Source organism: Piliocolobus tephrosceles, chromosome 16, assembly GCF_002776525.5.
Source record: "Piliocolobus tephrosceles isolate RC106 chromosome 16, ASM277652v3, whole genome shotgun sequence".
Classification (NCBI taxonomy): Eukaryota; Metazoa; Chordata; class Mammalia; order Primates; family Cercopithecidae; genus Piliocolobus; species Piliocolobus tephrosceles.
The window spans coordinates 38,624,086-38,644,095 of record NC_045449.1 but is presented as its reverse complement, the minus strand read 5'-3'; the positions used below and the strand labels follow the sequence as shown (position 1 = coordinate 38,644,095).

General features: G+C 37.8%; 1 non-coding gene and 1 pseudogene across 1 annotated transcript; one reads left to right on the top strand and one right to left on the bottom strand.

Moving 5' to 3' along the window:
• Positions 1–14,455: 14,455 nt before the first annotated feature.
• LOC111537251 lies at positions 14,456–19,586 on the bottom strand (annotated as a pseudogene).
• Positions 15,301–15,411, top strand: LOC111537721. The gene has a single exon (XR_002730087.1). It is a non-coding gene; the product is annotated as a U6 spliceosomal RNA (small nuclear RNA).
• Positions 19,587–20,010: the final 424 nt, after the last annotated feature.

Sequence of the window (20,010 nt, the reverse complement as noted above, 5' to 3'; positions counted from 1 at the left end):
TACTCCCTAGTAGTGTCAGTCATAGGACTGATGAACAATAAATATTTGTGGAATCAATGAAGCTCTTGGTATCTAATCTTTGGCCTTGATAAAGTGAGCATGTTTTTATGTATTGGCTGACGTACTGAAAGAAAGAAATGTCAAAGAGAACAAGTCTTAAATTGTGTTTTTCCTTTGAAATCCAACCCTCTTTTACTTTGTGTGGGCTACTTTTATTGTGACTAAACATCAGTACGCAGTCACTGTTTTACATAAACATGGAGCTGCAGTAGACATAATTGTTTAAGAAGTGGAATGTAACCATAATAAGTGAGGAGGACACAATAGTACGGAATAGGCCCCAAGTAGGAGTTAAATAAACCGAACAATGGTAAGATAAGGTGAAAGATAAGCAGATAACATTCACAGGGATATTTGCCATCATGTGGAAGAGGTATTTCCCCATTGTGTAGGAATACATACGTCACCCAAGTGTCAGTTGTGTGGGTGACCCCAAGTACCCTCACTTTCTAGTCTGAGCCTGAATTTTAAAATTGAAATAAGATATTGCTATTGAAAAGTCTCACCTGTGTAATTTTTTAGTGTTTACATGTCTTTATGCTCCATTATGCTTCCTAAATATTGCTCCTCATTTCTCTGTTAGCTTTCTTTTTCTCTTTTACTGAAGCTTTGCAGTAATGGAGGGATGATGGCATAGCATCATGTAGACAGCAACTTGAAACTGAACATTAGATACTTTTGTGCTGAAAGTCATCAGCCATTCTTCACCACAGGGAATATCTTGCTGGTTTGGTGGAGGGCTGACCTTCCTTCTTGTAGCTCATACCTTCTCCTTATCTCCATTCTCTTCCTATTGTCTTGCCTGGGTTGCTCGCTGAGATTCAAAATTCTTCTCACTTAATTGTGCAGTGCTTAACTTCTCTCTTAATTTTCCATGTCCTTCCAGACTGTGCCCTGGAAAGGGTCACATAGGTGAGGTCCAACACAATGAATGTTACTTTTTCAGCAAACAGCATCTCCACCGATCTGATGCTACTCTGCAAATGTGCAGACGAGACCACGGTTTGCTCTTGTTTCATGTAGCAGTTTTCTTCTTTGGGACACCCATAGAAACAACTGCTTTCTAGACCTAGAATTTTCTGAAGCCAAAACCATGAAACTCCAGAATGTCTGACCTGAAAGCAACATTAGAACTCAAACAAATGGAATATATATGATTTTTGTTTTCTTTTTCTTTTGTGTATACATTTTCAGCAGTTAACCCTCATGGTACGAAATCCAGAAGTGTAAAGGCAACATGGTATGCTATTCTCGTAGCATAAAAATTGGCCATGATTCGAAAATGAGTCAGATGCTATCGGCAGGCTTTCCTCAGACCCATTCTTCCTTATTCACTCATGCTTTATGTCACCCAAGTTTAGTAATTTACTTTTAGTGGAATATAACTTAAATGTCTTAAAATACTATCATTACATATATTTAGCTTTGAGGACAGTTATAAATTTAACAAGCTACATGAAATATATAGTTGGCAATGGTCAAAGTAAATATACCAATGAGACGCTCATAACTGGTTATAGCTTGTTTAAAAAAATCCTCAGGAATAATAAAAAAGTAAAAAACCAATATAGCTGTCATTAATTGAGTGCTCCTATGTGCTAGATACTCTCCCAAGCACTTACTATGTAATAACTACCCCACGACAACCCTATGAGGTAGGTACAAGTAGCATTTCCCTTATACAGTTGAGGAAATGGGGGCATAAAATGTTTAACAACATGTTCAGAAAAAGAAGGATTTAGCGCATGGTCTACTGAGCTACTTTTGGTCTTTGGATCTCATGCTGAATTTTCTCTCTTTCAAATGAGGTGAAGAAGCTAAAATTCACAGAAGTGAAGATAGTTGCAAAGACTTGGATTCACATCAGCGGGCACCCATTTTGGTGCTCTTTGCATTGTAGCACCTGATCCCCTTATTTTCTCTAAGGGGTTTGGAGTTTCAGTTTTTGCTGAAGATGGTGTGTGTTTTGCAGCTATCTGGGAGTAATTAACAAATGGCAGCCATAGTACTCCAGTAGCTGTTTACTTTGTCTGTTGCTAGGAATGCTTTGCCATTGTTTCCAGGGAATAATTAATTATTATGTATTAACCTGTGCCTGATTCAGGAATGCAGTTGTACATTACAATAAAAAGTCCCACTGCTGTGACCCTCCATTTAACCTCATAAATTCAGTGCATTATTCTCATTATAAAATAAAACTTAAGCTTTATAGACTAGAGACTGATGTAGAAAATAAGATAAAATTTCCTCAATATGAATCATGTTTTAGTTATCTGAAGTCTCTGGTGCCAAGCCACTTTTCTGTATAGTTAAGCTGCAAGTTAATGCAAAAAAAAATCAATTAAAAAGATATCCCCATTATAGTTTTCAATTCAGTTACCAAAAAAATCTATTTAGCAGAAATTTTTTGTTGTTGATAATAATAGAAATCCATTTTAATTAGTCTAAGCAGGACAGGAGAATTTAAGATAATGAAAGAAGATATGAATATATTCTGGAAGCCAGCAGCAGAGATGGAGCTGTGACTCAAAAGGGACTAGAGATGGAGAGCCACGAAGAGCCCAGAAAACAGGCTTGCTTTATTTTGTCCTCCATTTCTCTCTTCAAGTGTCTTTGCAAATCTATCTCTATTACTCATCTACTCCTAAGACAATGGCTGAGGCCCAGTTCTCAAGTTAATATAGTGTCTGTATAAGCAAACTCTCATTGAGATTTTGCTTTCAGTCACAACTGTAAATTCCTAAGAAGGGGCTCTGATTGGCTCAATTTGGTTCTGGTGCTCAGCCATTGTCCAGTTAGCTGAGTTCTAGGCAATGGTGTTATGTGACTAAAACATGGCTTCTAGGGTCCCATTCCTGTCACCCACGGGCTAGAAAGGAGAGCTGTTCTTAGAGGAGAAGGAATTATGAGCTGGGCAGACACCACAGAGTTCTCTGCTATTACCATGTGTATTAGTCCATTTTCATACTGCTGTGAGGAAATACCCAAGACTGTGTAATTTATAAAGAAATAGATATTTAATGGACTCACAGTTCAACATGGCTGGGGAGGTTTCACAATCATGGCAGAAGGCAAAGGAGGAGCAAAGGCCTCCCCAGTAGCTGGGACTACAGGCGTCTTACAGGGCGGCAGGCAAGAGAGCTTGTACAGGGGAACTCCTCTTTATGAAACCATCAAATATCCTGAGACTTATTCACTATCACGAGAACAACTCAGGAAAATCCACCCTCATGATTCAATTACCTCATACAAGGTTCCTCCCACAATACGTGGGGATTATGGGAGCTATAATTCAAGATGAGATTTGGGTGGGGACACAGCTAAACCACATGACCACGTAACTAGGTCTCAGTGTAAACCAGCCCTTAGAAATTCAAGGACTATGTCAAATTCAAGGATATTATCTCTTTTATCTAACTAGGCATATTTGTAGACTAGCTGGTTTGAGTATGTAATTAAGACAACATATTTTAAAATCAGCCTGAATAAACCAAAATGTTAATTGGAATCTACAGTAAACCAAAAAATATAATGAATCCCAAAGCTAAGTGGAAGTGTTTTCGATTATTCTTGATACCACACCATTAATTTCTGGGAATAATTGGGATACATCCAAGCTGTTGGTCTTGCTGACGATGTTTAAGAGTTAAATTAGATGACCACATTTCCTGCTGTAATTGTTGGTCAGATCCTTGGAAACAGTAGGGTTTTCACATGCTTCCATATAATTATAGAAATCAATCTAGGGGATGCACAAAAAGAGAAAGAGGAATTTCTTGTTATGTTCTTAATGTACATTTTGTATTCTATGACCTGAAAGAAACTTGATGGATCATCTGGTCTGATCCCCTCATTTGACAGATGGAAAATGAAGCAGAGAGAAGAGAAGTGACTAGCCTTGTTGTCAAATGACACATGAGTTGCAGTTTCAGGACCAAAATCCTAGATTCCAGTATTTTATTCTGTCCTACTATAAAAACTAGGATTCACAAAACACAGGATAGTACTGCTAGGTAGTTATATTTTCACTAGTTTTGTTGTTGTTGTTTGAGACAGAGTCTCATTCTGTCACCCAGGCTGGAGTACAGCAGCACCATCTCAGCTCACTGCAACCTCTGCCTCCTGGGTTCAAGTGATTCTCTGCCTCAGCCTCCCAAGTAGCTGGGACTACAGGCGTGCACCACCATGCCTGGCTAATTTTTGTATTTTTTTGTAGAAAGGCAGTTTTGTCATGTTGGCCAGGCTGGTTTCAAATTCCTGGCCTCAAGTGATCCATCTGCCTTGGCGTCCCAAAGTACTGGGATGAGCCACTGTGACCGTGAGCCACTGCACCCAGCCTATTTTCACTAGTTTTTAAGTTGCTTTTTTTTTCCCCCCTAACATCTGGACTTTACTTATTCAGTATAATATTTTTTTTAGGCCCTCAGTATAAATTCTTTGTATAATTTTCTGGCTAATTCAACTTACCTGTAGCCATACTCAGCAGCATAGACAAGTAAGTAATAAAGAAAAAAGTTTTCTAACTATTATTTTGACAGAGGACTGGGTTTAAATTTTCTTAATTATAGAAGAAAAAACAGCAAACAAACAGCATTTTAGTTTGGAGCAAATCTGTTCTTCACTACAAATTGTTCAGATATCTGTAAGGACAAATTTCCATATTATAATTTTGTGTGTTGCAACTATAAAAATACATTATCTGAAATGCCTTTTATCCTTGTTTTCCCTCCTCCATGAAGAAAGACTCAAAGAAGAACTGGGCTTTAGATTAGAAGTTAAAAACTGGCTCATAGATTTATATGTGCACAGTACTCTTTCAATCTTTCTCTTTTCATTGTTCATAACGAACAGAGGAAATATGACTAAGGAGATTTTACTGATCCAAAGATGCTAAATTCCAATATGCATTCTGAATTCCAAATAATTTGGGAATGAAGCATGATGATAAACAGGAAAATGAAAAAAAAAAGTAAGTGTAATGTGCCAACCTTCCTTAGCCAAATGGTCTGGGGTTGGAGTTCTGAATTCCTGGATTGTAATTTATCTGATTTTTAAATATATATAACATTAATTTGCTTTTTCAATTCTACAGAATAAATTATTTGATTCTCAAAATAATATTTCTAATTGTAAGAACAAGTTTCTAAACAATAAAAAAGAGCTTTTATTATAATGTTAAGTAAGATCCTTGGTGATTATAATTTAAAAAATAATTAAAATTATTATCAAAGAACAACAGAATCATATTTAAAAAAAAAAAATAGAACTACAGGGGTCCTGCTCCCTAACATTGAGTCACGTTCCTTAGAAACATAAACTTCCAACTCTTAGCTGACTCTTCTGAATTTTACCCCCATATTTCTAAATGTGCTAAAAATGTATTAACTTTTTTCAATTGTAGACATTATTTTATTGATTGACTTTCTCTACACAGTTTCCCAACTCCCTGTGCTACAGCTGTGACAGTATTTGCATAGTCATAATATTGTGAATGATTAATTTTTGCTTATCCAAAAATTATAATATCAGGAAGATGGGGTTAGCAGAAGTATGTGTATGTGTGTAAGTAAGGGACTTTAGTATATGTGGATCTAGATTTTTGTTTCGTTTTGTTTTTTTGAGTCAGGGTCTTACTCTCATTCAGGCTGGAGTGCAGTGGTGCAATCATAGGTCGCTGCAGTGGGCTCAAGTGATCTTTCTGCCTCAGCCTCCCAAGTAACAAGGACTACAGGCGTATACCACCATGCTCAGCTAGTATACATGGACCTAAATTCTTTTTTTCCTTCATCAATGGATGAAATAATATCTAAAATAAGAAAATAATGATGGAGCATTTAAAAGAAAGCAAAGGAATGGAATTACTGGGCAGATTCTGCTCCTTGATGAATATATTTGTTTTTAATTAAAATGTATATTTTAAATCAAAGAAATACACAATTACATGTTTCTCTTTTGAACAACTTTTTGTTTTTCCCAGCATTAATCATTGCTTAAATTTTTGATTAACCCTTTTCCCCATTCTGTCACTAATTCATTCTGTATTCCACTAGTTGAATATCTTTTTTCAGCACAATCAAACATTTCAGATAATCTGTCAGTTTTTTTTTTTTTTTTTATGGAATCAGCCCTGTTGGAGCTTTCTACTCTCTTGTACCAATCTTGACAGGTCTCTAGGCTTGATGACCAGCGAACATCCTGCGACTTCCCTAACTTCATACTAGAATTTCTTCCCCTTCCTGTGTGAGATCCTCTATTTCCTGGATCTTCTATCTTAGGCTACTTTCCCATTTTGTAGAGTGTGTTTTCCAGTATATTTGTTAAGAGGGGGTGCTTGACCATTAAATTTCTTGAGACAGTATTTCACATATCTGAAAACATTTTTATTCTACCCTCTTATGTGATTAATAGCATGTGTGTACATGCATATGTGCTTGTGTAGAGAATTCTATGTGGAAACTGATTATTTCTCTGAATCTTGAAGACATTACTTCTTTGTCTTTAAGCTTCAAGGGTTCCTGTAAAGAAGGCTAATATTAATATTATTCACAATATTTTATATATACTATTTTTCCCCTGAATTTGAATTTTCACAATGATGTGTGTTAATGTGGGTTTTTTAAAAATTCATTGTGCTGGACACTCAGTGCAATATTTTAATCTGTACATTTCTCTCTCTCTTCTATTTCAATAGGTTTTTGGGGAACAAGTTGTGTTTGGTTGCATGAATAGTGGTGATTTCTGAGATTTTGGTACACCCATCACCCAAGCAGTGTACACTGTACTCAATGTATAGTCTTTTATCCCTCACCCCTTCTTCCACTCTTTCTCCCCAAATCCCCAAAGTCCATTGCATTATTTCTATATCTTTGCATCCTCATAGCTTAGCTCCCACTTCTGAGTGAGAACATACAATGTTTGGTTTTCCATTCCTGACATATTTCACTTAGAATCAATGGTCTCCAATTCCATCCAGGTTACTGCAAATGCCATTATTTTATTCCATTTTGTGGCTGAGTAGTATTCTATGGTGTGTGTATATGTCACATTTTCTTTATGCACTCATTGATTGATGGGCATTTGGGCAGGTTCCATATAATCTATAGATCTCTATCTTTCAGTGCCAGGGCCTTTTTTCTTGATTTATTTCTTAAACTTCTATCCTCCAAGAAAACCTGAATCTCTATGGGTGGGCTAGGGCTTGTTGACTTCATTTTAGAGAGACTAGGAATGGATCTAGCTAATTTGTTGGAGGAATTCTCAAAACTCCTGAGCCTCTCAGTTTCCACATAGAGGAACTCTCCAATTTCCTGACTAGGTGTTATAAGCCTGGCTAGCAATGTTGAGAAACCAAGTGGAAGAAGAGAGCTGATTGGTTATTCTCCAAAGGACAAACTTCCTATGTGTTTGTTTGTTTGTTTTTGCTACACTGAAGAAGGGATAGGTAACCATTTTGCTGAATGGTGGAGGAAGTTGGGGAGTATAACTCCTTCTTATATAATCCTGAAATCCCACCTTTCATCTTGATGTTTTGAGACAGCTAGTGACATAATATTCTGAGCCTCTCTGAGGTTCTATGAAATGAGTTGCTTGGATCTTCTTGGCTTTCTCTTCTATAACCTAGATTTCTATCAAATCTATTAAGCCAATTACTACTTAATCATTCTTTTCAAGTTCCAATATTTTGCTGACATCTTTTATATACTATTATCATCTCTACCATTCTTTTATCGATTTAATTTTATCTATTTAACTCTTTAATTTTATCTATTTAATTTTTAATTTTATCTATTTAATAATTTAATTTTATCTATTTAATTCTTTTATTTTCATCCTTTTTGGAAGATTGATGGAAAGAGAGATAAATAGGTATGTTCTTCCACCATATTTATTTTTTAGGGGAATCAGGACTTGATCCTAATGTGCTGACTACTTGACTCAGTTCTTTTATTTTTGATTTCAATGATTTGTTTTGGCAGGCTAATCTTTAATGTTTCCTCCACATTGTAATATCAAATAGCTATTGAGAGAAATATTGTACCTGACTGCTTAACTTGCTTTTCTGATTAGAATTCTTTCTAATTTCTCTTCTTTCTTGCAAGTCATAGTAAAAAACAGATGCAAAATTAGTAGAAATAGATAATACATTGAAAGTATAATCCCAGCGCTTTGGGAGGCTGAGGCAGGAGAATCGCTTGAACCCAGGAGGCGGAGGTTGTCGTGAGCCGAGACCGCACCATTGCACTCCAGCCTCGGCAACAGAGCGAGACTCCGTCTCAAAAACAATAACAAAAAACAAACAACAAAAATACAAACAATTAAAATAAAAAGATGTGAAGTAAACCTGCACATATGAGAAAGCACATAATCTCATCAAATATAAAATATTGCACTGAGGTTCAAAATGCTGATTATAAAAGATAGGACGAAGACTCCTATCATGGTTAGCTGTTCACATGAAAACAAGCCGAGAGTTTAAAGGATATATGTGACACACATTTTGCCAATGTTATGAAGAAAACAAATGTGTTTATAGGTTGCAATGTATAAGTATATAATTTAAGTTTTAAAAGATCAGACCACACCTAGAATTTTGTGCTCATTCTGAGTATAGGACTGTATTTTTAAAAGGGAGATTTTCAGCAGAAGTATATCCAAACAAAAGCGTTTAGGATGGTGACAATTTCTGGAAGCAGGTCCCACGGGGAACGGTTAATTTTACCATAGACAGCCTGGAGAACAGATAATATGATCTAAAATATTTGAAGGGCTATCAAGTGGGAGAGGGAGCAGATTAATTTAGTCTCATTCCAAAGGTCAAAAATAAGATGAATTTAATGATTCATATCTAACAGGAGCTCTCCTATTAGATACGAATTTTTAGGAAGACAGATTCTTGAAAATATTCCTCTTTGAGGTGAGATTTTGAATCAAACACTTGAATCATCTTTCAACATCTGTTAATGAATAACTTGTTGGAAAAGTGCCTTTGAAAACATTTATGGCTTCCTGTGACTTGGCTTAATTTAGAAAACATGTGGTTACTTTGTCTTCAACAGATTCCTTACGGTCACCTTGAATTCATGAATGATGTGATTGATTTTTGGTCTACAGCTTTCAATAGTGAGTCCCTTAGTGAAGACCTTCCCTATCACATTTTTTATTCTCAGCTCTTTTCTCTTGTCTACTTTTCCTTTTTGTTATTCTATTTAATTTTTATTTTTAATTTATTTTTAAATTTTAAATACAATTTTATACATTTAACAATATTGTTTGTAGTTATTTGTAATTATTATGGATACATAATAATTGTACATATTTATAGGGCTACATGTGATATTTTGATACAAGCATACAATGTGTAATAATCAAGTTGGGGTAATCAGAATATCCAACACCTCAAGCATTTATTATTTGTGTTAGGAACATTTTGATTCTACTATTTTAGTTATTTTGAAATATACAATACATTATTGTTAACGATAATCACCCTATTCTGCTACCAAACACTAGATTATTTATTTGTTTTAAAATCTTTATTAAGCTATAATGGACATATGATAAACCAAGAATATAAAGTGTACAATTTGACAAATTTAGACATATGTATACACATAAAATTGTCTTTTGTTTTTCTAATTTGATGATCTCTTTTATTGAGGTGCTTACATGAATAACATTTAGTAATTGATGATTAATGATTGTTATGCTTCAGTTTAAACATGCCATCTTGCTGTTTATTTTGTATTTGCATCATCTTTTTTTTATTCCTATTTTGTGTCTTCTTTTGTGTTATTACAACAGTATATTTCCATTCCTCCTTGCCTTATCTTTTATCTTGTTGCCCAGGCTGGAGTGCAATGATGGGATCTCAGTTCACTGCAACCTCTGCCTCTTGGTTTCAAGTGATTCTCCTGCCTTAGCCTCCTGAGTAGCTGGGATTACAGGTATGTGCCACCATGCCCAGCTAATTTTTGTAATTTTTTGGTAGAGACAAGGTTTCACCATGTTAGCCAGGCTAGTCTCAAACTCCTGACCTCAGGTGATCCACCTGCCTCAGCCTCCCAAAGTGCTGGGATTACAGGTGTGAGCCACTGTGCCAGGCCTCTTTTGTAAGTCTGAGAAAGTCTTATACATTTTTGTGAATGGTAGAAATTTAAGTTGTGAAGGTCTTCTTCTTTGAGTATTCTAAAGATGCTGTTCCACTGTGTTCTAGCTTGCATTGTTACTGAACAGGAGTCAGCTATTATTATTTATATTACTTTATATATAACATGTCTTTTTCTCTCTGGGGGCTTTTAAGATTTTTTTTATCACTGCTGGGTGCGGTGGCTCATGCTTGTAATGGCAGCACTTTGGGAGGCCGAGGCGGGCAGATCATGAGGTCAGGAGTTTGAGACCAGCCTGGCCAACACAGTGAAACCCGTCTCTACTAAAATACAAAAATTAGCTGGGCATGGTGGCAGGCACCTGTAATCCCAGCTACCTGGGAGGCTGAACCAGGAGAATTGCTCAAACCAGGGAGGTGGAGGTTGCAGTGAGCCAAGATCACGCTGCTGCCCTCCAGCCTGGGTGACAGAACTAGACTCTGTCTCAAAAAAAAAAAAAAGAAAAATTTCTGTCACTGGTTTTAAGTCTCATGTTTATGATGTTTTATGGTTTACTTTTCTTTATATTTCTTGTGCTTGGGATTCATTGAACTTCTTAAATCTATGGGTTGATAATGTTCATTACATTTGGGAAAAAATTGCACTTTTTTCCTTCAGATTTTTGTTTTCCTATTTATTCCTCTCTCTCTTCTCCTTCAGAGATTCCAATTACATTTTATTAGGCCTCTTGAAGTTGTCCCACAACTTGCTAATGCTCTGTTTATTTTTTGTCTGCCGTGCATGCACACGTGTGTGTGTGTGTGTGTGTGTGTGTGTGTTCTTCATTTTGGAGAGTTGCTATTGTTGTATCTTACAGCTTACTAGTATTTCCTTTTGCAATGTGTAATCTGTTATTAATACCATATAGTACATTTTTAATCTCAGAAATTGTCATTTTCATCTCTAGAAGATTAATTTGGATCTTTTGGAAAATATTTTTTATATATCTACAAAACATGATTAGTCTTATACCTACCATCTTGAACATATGGGCTATCATTAATAATTGTTATTCTAATATCTTTTTATGCTAATTTTATTATCTTTGTCTTTTCTGAGTCTGTTTCTATTGATTAATTTTTTTTCTTTTTTTTATTACACTTAAAGTTCTGGGATACGTGTGCAGAATGTGCAGTTTTGTTACATAGGTATACATGTGCCACGGTGGTTTGCTGCATCTATCAGTTCATCACCTACATTAGGTATTTCTCCTAATGCTATCCCTCCCCAGCCCCCCACCCACTGACAGGCCCAGGTGTGTGATGTTCCCTTCCCTGTGTCCATGTGTTCTCTTTGTTCAACTCCCACTTATGAGTGAGAACATGTGGTGTTTGGTTTTCCGTTCTTGTGACAGTTTGCTGAGGATGATGGTTTAATTTTTGTCCTTAGCATAGGCTATTTTTTTCTTGCTTCTTTGCATGCCTGGTACTTTTTGATTGGATCCCAGACATTGTGTAATTGTTTGGTGCTGGTTATCTTTATATTCTATATCTTATATCTTATATTTTTAGATTATAATAAATATTTTTAACTGGTTTTGGAACACAGTTACGTTATTAGCAAGTAGTTTGATCTTTTTGAGGTTTGCTTTTAAGCATTTTAAGGTAGGACTAGAGTGGCCTTTGGTCCTGAGCTAAATTTTCCCTTTACTGAGGCGATACGTTGCTGAATGCTCCACCTAATGGACTATGAATTACAAGGTGTTCTACTCTGCCTGGTGAGAACACAGACTATTCTTGGAGTTGTAAGCCCTGGCAGTGGCTACTTGTGCTCTTTTCTGGATGTTTCTTCCATAGTCTCACACGGTTTTCTCATATGCATGCACTGGTCAATACTCAGCTGAACATTTGAGGGGGACCTTTTGAATATTTCTGGAGTTCAATCTTTTTCTCTGTGTGTATAATTTCTCTCCAGAGACCTGTCTTGCAAATTCTACCCACCTTTGCCTTCTCAGATACCCAGTTCTCTCTCCTCACTTCAGGGTGACGGCTGGGCTCTGTGTGGGTTCTACACCCCTGCAGTGTTGCCTGGACAGAAATATCTGTCCAGGCAGTAAACTAGGGCAACAGTGATTACCTTGTTTGTTTCTCTGAGTTTCAAGTATCTCTATCCTATAGTGCCTGATGTCTGCTGCTTGAAAACCACTGTTACATGTTTGTTTTTTTTTGGTTGTTTAGGCAAAGAGTAAATCCAATCACCTGTTACTCCATCTTGGTTATGTGTAAAACTCTTGTTGTTCTATTTTCATGATAAAACTCAAATTCCAGGCCATGCATGGTGGCCTGGGCTCACACCTGTAATCGCAGCACTTTGGGAGGCCGAGATGGGCAGATGACTTTGAGGCCAGGAGTTTGAGACCAGACGGGCCAACACAGCAAAACCCCATCTCTACTAAAAACACAAAAATTAGCTGGGCATGGTGGTATGTGCTTGTAAGCCCAGCTACTCGAGAGGCTGAGTTATACAATGTATTACAATATATTGGGGTTAGGATTGTATACTCACCATCAATGTTTAGCAGTGCCTCCAGCCTCTGTCCTTTAGATGCCAGTGACATACTCCCAGTTGTCACAATAAAAAATATCTTTAGTCATTGGCAAATGTCCTCTAGGGGGCAAAAAATCACACCCTGTTGAGAATGACCGGGTTACATCAAGAGAACGAGTATAGAGAAAGGAGTACTGCCACTGGGGTTTGAGAAGTGCCAACATTTAAAGATTGGGTAGAAGAGGAGTAAAGGAGACAGGCAAGGAGTAAGCAATGGTATACAATGAAAACCAAGACTGAAGAGTGTCACAGAAGTCAATATAGAAGGGAGTTCCAAAATGGTAGGAGTGATTGACTATGTGCAGTGCTACTATGGAATCAACTGAAATGAGGGCAGAAATGTGCTCATAGGATTTGGTAACATGGAGATTACAGGTGACCTAGACAACAGTAATTGCTGTGTGGTACTGGAGGTGAAACTCAGATTGTAGTGAGTAAAGAGTAAGTGGAAAATGAGTAAGTGGACATAACGTTTGTAGAAAACCCTTAAACAAATGAAAAAATACAGAGAAATGGAGCAGCATCTGGAGGGTTATGAGAGTTCAAAAAGGGTGTGCTATTGTTTTTAATGAGAGATACTAGAAGGTGTTTGTATGAGCTGAAGGAAAGAATCCAGTATACAAGACTGCCATGATCCAAACATGTAAAGTGCTTGGAACTGCATTTAACAAGTAAACTGCATATTAAATATTAACATTACTCCATCAATTAGAGATTAAGTGGGCAAGTGTGCTTTTAGACCCTGTAATAGATAGAACGTTTTTGTCCTCCTCCAAATTCGTATGTTGAAATATTAATTCACAAGGTTAAGATTTTTCTTTTCAGAATTCCTTCAATTTTAATTGTGGGGATAAAAATCTGACAGCCACTGAAGATAGAATACAGTTACTGGGAATAATCACAATGCTGTTCTCTTTATAAAGTGGGTATGATAAGCATTATTTATTTAATTAACGCATGTCACCAAAAATTGTCCTTATTCCTTGATTGTTTCTTTTTCACCAGTCTCTTGTTGAAGTGGCCTCATTGTCTGGGGTAATACTTGAGGTTTGTTTTCTCACAGCCACGGAGATCAAGGATGCGGACACACAATGAGTGAGGTTAAGAGCGGAAATTTAATTGGGAAAAGAAAGAGAATAGCTCTCTGCTACAGAGAGGGATCCTAAAAATAAGTTGCTGGTCCACAGCAAAATGTAGAGGGTTTTATAGATGAGCTGACAGGGAGGTGGTGTCTGATTTACATAGGGTGCAAAAACCCGGTTAGGACCAGGTGTGCTATTTGCATAGGGCACGAATCTCTGGCCACCCCCACCTCAGTCTTTATTATGCAAGTGGGTTCTCTGTCTGAGCTGTGCCATATTGCCCATTTCTTTCTTACTGTACACGTGTTAACAAAAAAGGGAAGATGGAGCTTCCATGGTGCACGTGCCTGTCCCCCACGTAGCCCTTTCCTATTGGTACAGCTGCTGGCATTCCCCTGTGCAAGCTTCCAGTTTGCTTATCTATATTTGCAGCTTGATTTTTCAGGCTGCTCTTTGTTGGAAAAGAAATGATTTTTGGGGCTGCTTATTGTTTGAAGGGAAGCTCTGCTGAGGACTCGTTTGCCCTCACTATCTGCCTAAATAATTTCTTTCTACCTAAATCTGCCTAAATAATTTCTTTCTACCTAAATCTGCCTAAATAATTTCTTTCTACCTCCTGTATCATCGCTCTTCAAAGAGAGGATACCTGGTCTCCACATTGGCCCATATGATGCTGCCACTGGTCAGATCTCGGACTATACTAGGCAGCTCAGAGACCTCTGCTGTTACCTGCCACGTTGCATCTCAGTCTCTCAGAGTTGCAGTGTGGAGGGCCTTGTTCATTGTGTTAAAGTCAGTGGTGACACTGAAAGCCACACCAATCTCATCAGTCCTGACATAGCATCTTCCAGTTGACCCAAAGGAATCATCTGCTTTGTGAGACAACCTGTGCCTGGTCAGGGCTTCCAGTAATTCCTTGACAAATGGCATGAACTCCTGGTTTTGGCTCAGTGAGAGGGCATAACATTTGAATAGAGTGACTACAGCAGGGAAACTGAGGAATGTTCTCTGTTCATCTCCTTCTCTTACATGGAATATATGTTCATGATCCTGCCCAGGCTGAAGCAGGGTTCAGTTACATTCAGAATAACTTCTTCCACATGGAGTGTTTTCTGGAATCTCATCATGTTTGGCCACATCTTTTGTTAACTGAAATGTTTTCCCTTCAATTTCAATTGTAAATTCCCCTTTCTCATTCAATAGCATCTCAATTTCTGTAATGTAACATTCATCACAAATGGCGAGATACTCCATTACCAGTTTTGCATCCTTCTTATATACCTTACCAACTGCTCCCTTATTGGGTGTTAGGTAGACTGCTTCATATTCCTTCCTTGTGAATTGAGACTCTGCACTCAAACGAATGTCTTGGTTATTTACATAGTTTGGATACTAACCTATTATTTGTCATACACATTGCAAATATCTTTTTCTGGTCTCTCACTCCTGTGTTAATTTTATGTTTTGTGCTCGCTTTGGCAGCACATATACTAAAATTAGAACGATACAGAGAAGATTAGCATGGCTCCTGTCTGTGCAAGGATGACACACAAATTCATGAAGTGTTATCTCTATGTTTTATTTTGTCATTCTAACATTTTCTTTTTGTCATTAGTCAAATATATCAAACCTTTTCTTTATTTTAATATTTTAAGGCATATTCTGTTCAAAAACTTTTTCTTTATGTGTTTTCATTTTTTATGACTTCCTCTCCCAATGTCATGAAGATATTTTCCCCTAATTTAGAATCTTTTCTAAATGTTTAGAAAGTTTGCTTTTCAGATTAATGTTTTTAATTTATATGGAATTCATTTTTTTTGCATATGGCTTGATAAAAGGATGTACCCACTTTTATTAACTTCCAAATGGATAGCCAAGTGTCCCACACCATTGACTGACTAGTCTTTCCTTTTCCCACTGATTAGTGACACTGCCAAATCTCCATATGTGTGTAGTTTGGATATTGGTTCATTTGTCTATTGCCATGCCAATATGACAGTGTTTTAACTATTGTGATTTAAAATAAATCTTGATACTTAGTCAGGCAAATCCTTCTCCTTATTTATCTTCACAATATTCATGTTTCTTCTTGTTCCCTTATTCTTCTATGTGAATTTTAGAACTAGCCTGTTAATGCCATGAAGAAAACCTTTGGAATAATATTTATGTGATATATAATGTTTTAATCCCTTCATTTTAAATCTTTCTGTGTCCTTACTTTCAGGCATGTCCTTTGTAAACAGCATCTATGGGATAGAAAGCAGTACAATCTAATAGTTTGTCTTTTCAGAGGAAAGTTATGTTTATTAACATTTGTTGAGGTTTATTTGTGCTGCTTTAAAAAATCATTTTACCTTGTGTTTTCTATTTCTTTGCTTTCTCCCCTTCCCTTTTTTCTTCCTCCGTTTCTGCCATCTATATGATTAATCGCATTGTACTTATTTCGATTTTTGCTTCTCTGTAGAAATTTTACATTCTATTTCTATTCTTTTAGTAGTTGCCTTTACACTTTAACATATATACATTGCAAAGTCTAAAATAAATCAATGTCTTTAATCTCTTTTTAAACAGTAAAAGATTCTTAGCTTCATTCCATCTTTATTTCCAAGTTTTGGTTCCTTAGTTTGAACTGTTTTTCATCACCTCCACCAACATTGGTCAATATTATTTTGTAAATACCAATACTTAACTTTACTCATGTTTGCCAATTTTTTTCTTTTCCTTGCTTCTTTAATCCACCTCTTTACATCTGGGTTTTGGGTTCTTTTAGCTGAACTATATTCTTCAGAAGCAGTTTAAGTGAGGACTTAGAAACTCAGTTTTTTTTTGCCTGAAGATATATTTACTTTGCCCTCATTTTTTTTCATGAGAATTTAGTTGAGTGTAGAAATATAGATGGCCAAATATTTTTCCTTAGCTCGTTGCAGAAATTGTTCCATTGTTTTCTGGTATCTATGATAACGAATGGGGAGACTTTTTGATGTAATGGTCATTCTTTTTGAGTAATCTTCTTTCTCTAGGTGATATGTATATTTTCTCTTTGCATTTCATATTTTGTTACTTCCCTATAGTATATGTAGGAGAATTTTGTTGTTCTTTTCAGTGCTAGGAATAATCTTTTAATGTGAGAATTTAAGTCATTCTTAAGTTCTGAAAAAGTTATTATTCGATTTCTATTTCAATATTGCTTTTCCCCTCACATTCTGTGTTCTCCTACAATTTCTTTTAGACTCATTTGGGCCTGTTTCTCTCTCTCTACTTCAGTTCTCTTAACTCTTTTTTCTGGTTGTTTTTTCTTTCTTTCTCCCTTCCTTCCTTCCTTCCTTCCTTCCTTCCTTCCTTCCTTCCTTCCTTCCTGACAAGGTCTTGCTCCATCATCCAGGTTGGAGTGTACTGGCATGATCACAACTCACTGCAGCCTCGGTATCCCAGGCTCAAGAGATCCTCCCACCTCAGTCTCCTGGATAGCTGGGACTATAGGCACGTGTCATCATGCCTGGCTAATTTTTAAAATTTTGTTGTAGAGATGGGATCTTGTTATGTTGCTCAAGCTGGTCTCAACCTCCTGAACTCAAGCAATCCTCCTGCCTTGGCCTCCCAAAGTGATAGGATTACAGGCGTGAACCACCATGCAGGCCTTAACTTTTGTATTTTCCATTTTATTGCCACATATAATGCATTCTAACATCTTTATCAGCTCCATTTTCTAAATCTTTAATTATTTCCTCAGCTATGAATAATCTGTTTTTGGCCCAACCATTAAATATGAAGGTTTGTGTATACTTATTTCAGTGACTATGTGTTCATTATCAAGATTTCTATTTGGTTAAAAAAATGTTTTTAATTCTTAAAAAAATTAAAACAATAATTTAAAATATTGTAATAATGCATTGTGTTTATGCTTCTCTCTTTAAATATAAAAACATTTATTTAACATTTTTATACTGATTTATTTGCCATTTTCTATTGCAAATTCCTACTATTTGTTGCATCTTCTGACTTTCTTTTATGTGGCTTATTAACTCATGTGGTTCAAAATTATTTTCTGTAGTAAACTCATTCTTAGTGAAAGTTGAGTCTCCATGACTTGAGATATATCTTCTTTTTTATAGGATGATTTGAGTTTGCTTCTTCTAAATCTCAGTGGATTTTTACCAGTTCTGGATCTTGTTTTTGTGATAATTTCTTGGCTTCAAGTGTGTCCCACCAGTTGGAGTGTGTCAATTTAAGGCCAATGATTTCTTATGAGTCTAAACTTTTAGCCATGACACCTGATGGGTAGCTTTCTGACTATGTATCTAGGCCAATAGAGGAGTATTTCGAGTCCAGTTTTATGGTCTGATGGCATTTGTCTTCACTAGCTTTTAGTAGAGATTCAAGTTCAGCACCTTGTCTTGTAGGAACCTGAAGTATAGGAACGCCTCCTGTCCCTACGGTTTTTGCCAGTTTCTGATCCTTGTGGGAGTTCTTAGGCTTTGTCTGCTGTTCCCTACCCTGACTTTGATTTCCTGCTCTATTCCTGGGACCTGAGAATTTTCTTTCTTTCTTTTTTTTTTTTTTTTGAGATGGAGTCTTGCTCTGTCGCCCAGGCTGGAGTGCAGTAGCCAGATCTCAGCTCACTGCAAGCTCCACCTCCTGGGTTCACACCATTCTCCTGCCTCAGCCTCCCGAGTAGCTGGGACTACAGGCACCCGCCACCTCACCCAGCTAGTTTTTTTGTATTTTTTAGTAGAGACGGGATTTCACCATGTTAGCCAGGATGGTCTCGATCTCCTGACCTCGTGATCCGCCCGTCTCGGCCGTCCAAAGTGCTGGGATTACAGGCTTGAGCCACCGCGCCCATCTGATAATTTTCTTTTATTATTGTTATTACTGTTATTTTTGAGACAAGGTCTCACTCTGTTGCTCAGGCTGGAGTGCAGTGGTGTGATCATGGCTCACTGCAACCTTGACCTCCCCAGGCTCAGGTGATCCTCCCACCTCTGCCTCACAAGTAGTTGGGACTACACACACACATACCACCATACCTGGCTAATTTTTTTTTTTTTAATATTTTTTGTAAAGATGGAGTCTGACTATGTTGAGCAGGCTGGTCTCAAACTCATAGGTTCAAGCCATCTGCCTGCCTCAGCCTCCCAAAGTGCTAGGATTACAGATGTGAGCCACTGCGCCTGGCTTCTTTTATTATTCATGAGTTTGGTTACATATTTAATTTTTTCTTGTTGTTGTATTTTCTCCAGTGTTTCTATGTTTATCATATGGAGGGACAGCCTTTCCACATTAGCTAAGCTTGCCAGATTATCAGAAGTCACCAGAAGTCGCTTTTTTTTTTTCCAGTTTTAGAAGAGACTTTTATTCCCCGACTAGTTCAGAGAAGAATTCTCAAGTCCCCAGTGGCACAAAAGATGGCAGAAAAATAGCTTAGAACATTTTCTTCTTTTTCCCAATCCATCTATCGCACCCACCCACATGTTTCCTGACACCTACGGTGGGTCAGACAGCACGCAGATAAATGAGATGTGGTCCCCAAGAAGGTGCCTCCAGGCTCTCCAGGACAAGGACCACAACAAAACTGCATCACAGAGTGATCCTGCCCTGGAGAGGCAGCTCGAGGAGGCAGAAGTGTTAGTACATCTCTCTGGCTGCAGATGTCCCAGGGGCTTCGTTCAGCCTGGGCACCGGCAATCGGGGGCGCCCTCCTCAAATCTGGCCAGGGACACGCTGTGATGTGACACTTTCCCCAGACACCCATCTTCCCACCATCTTCAGAGGGCGTGACCCCTCTCTCCCCACTCGGTCCCCTCAGGAACAGACTCCATCTCTCCTTGTTGCTATCTCAGTCCTCATCCCCACCCCCCTGCTCTAAGCTCTCAGGGGCCCACAGATCAGATGGCTTCCCCAGCCAGCACTGTTTCCCCTCTATATGTCCTGTGGCCAGAGCCGCAGGTGGGCGCGCACAGCAGGTGCACAGCATGAGCACAGCAGGGGTACATGCTGACCCCATGCCACTCAGCTTTCAGGCGCACTCGTACGGGTGGCTGCTCCTCGCTGACAGCTTCCTGGCGTACTGGGCTGTGGCCTCTGGCTTCGAGCTCATCTCTCCAAGAGCCACCCTGGTCCACACAGGAGGCGGCAGCAAGGCCAATCTGGGGTCTTGGGATAGGGGTGGAGGGAAG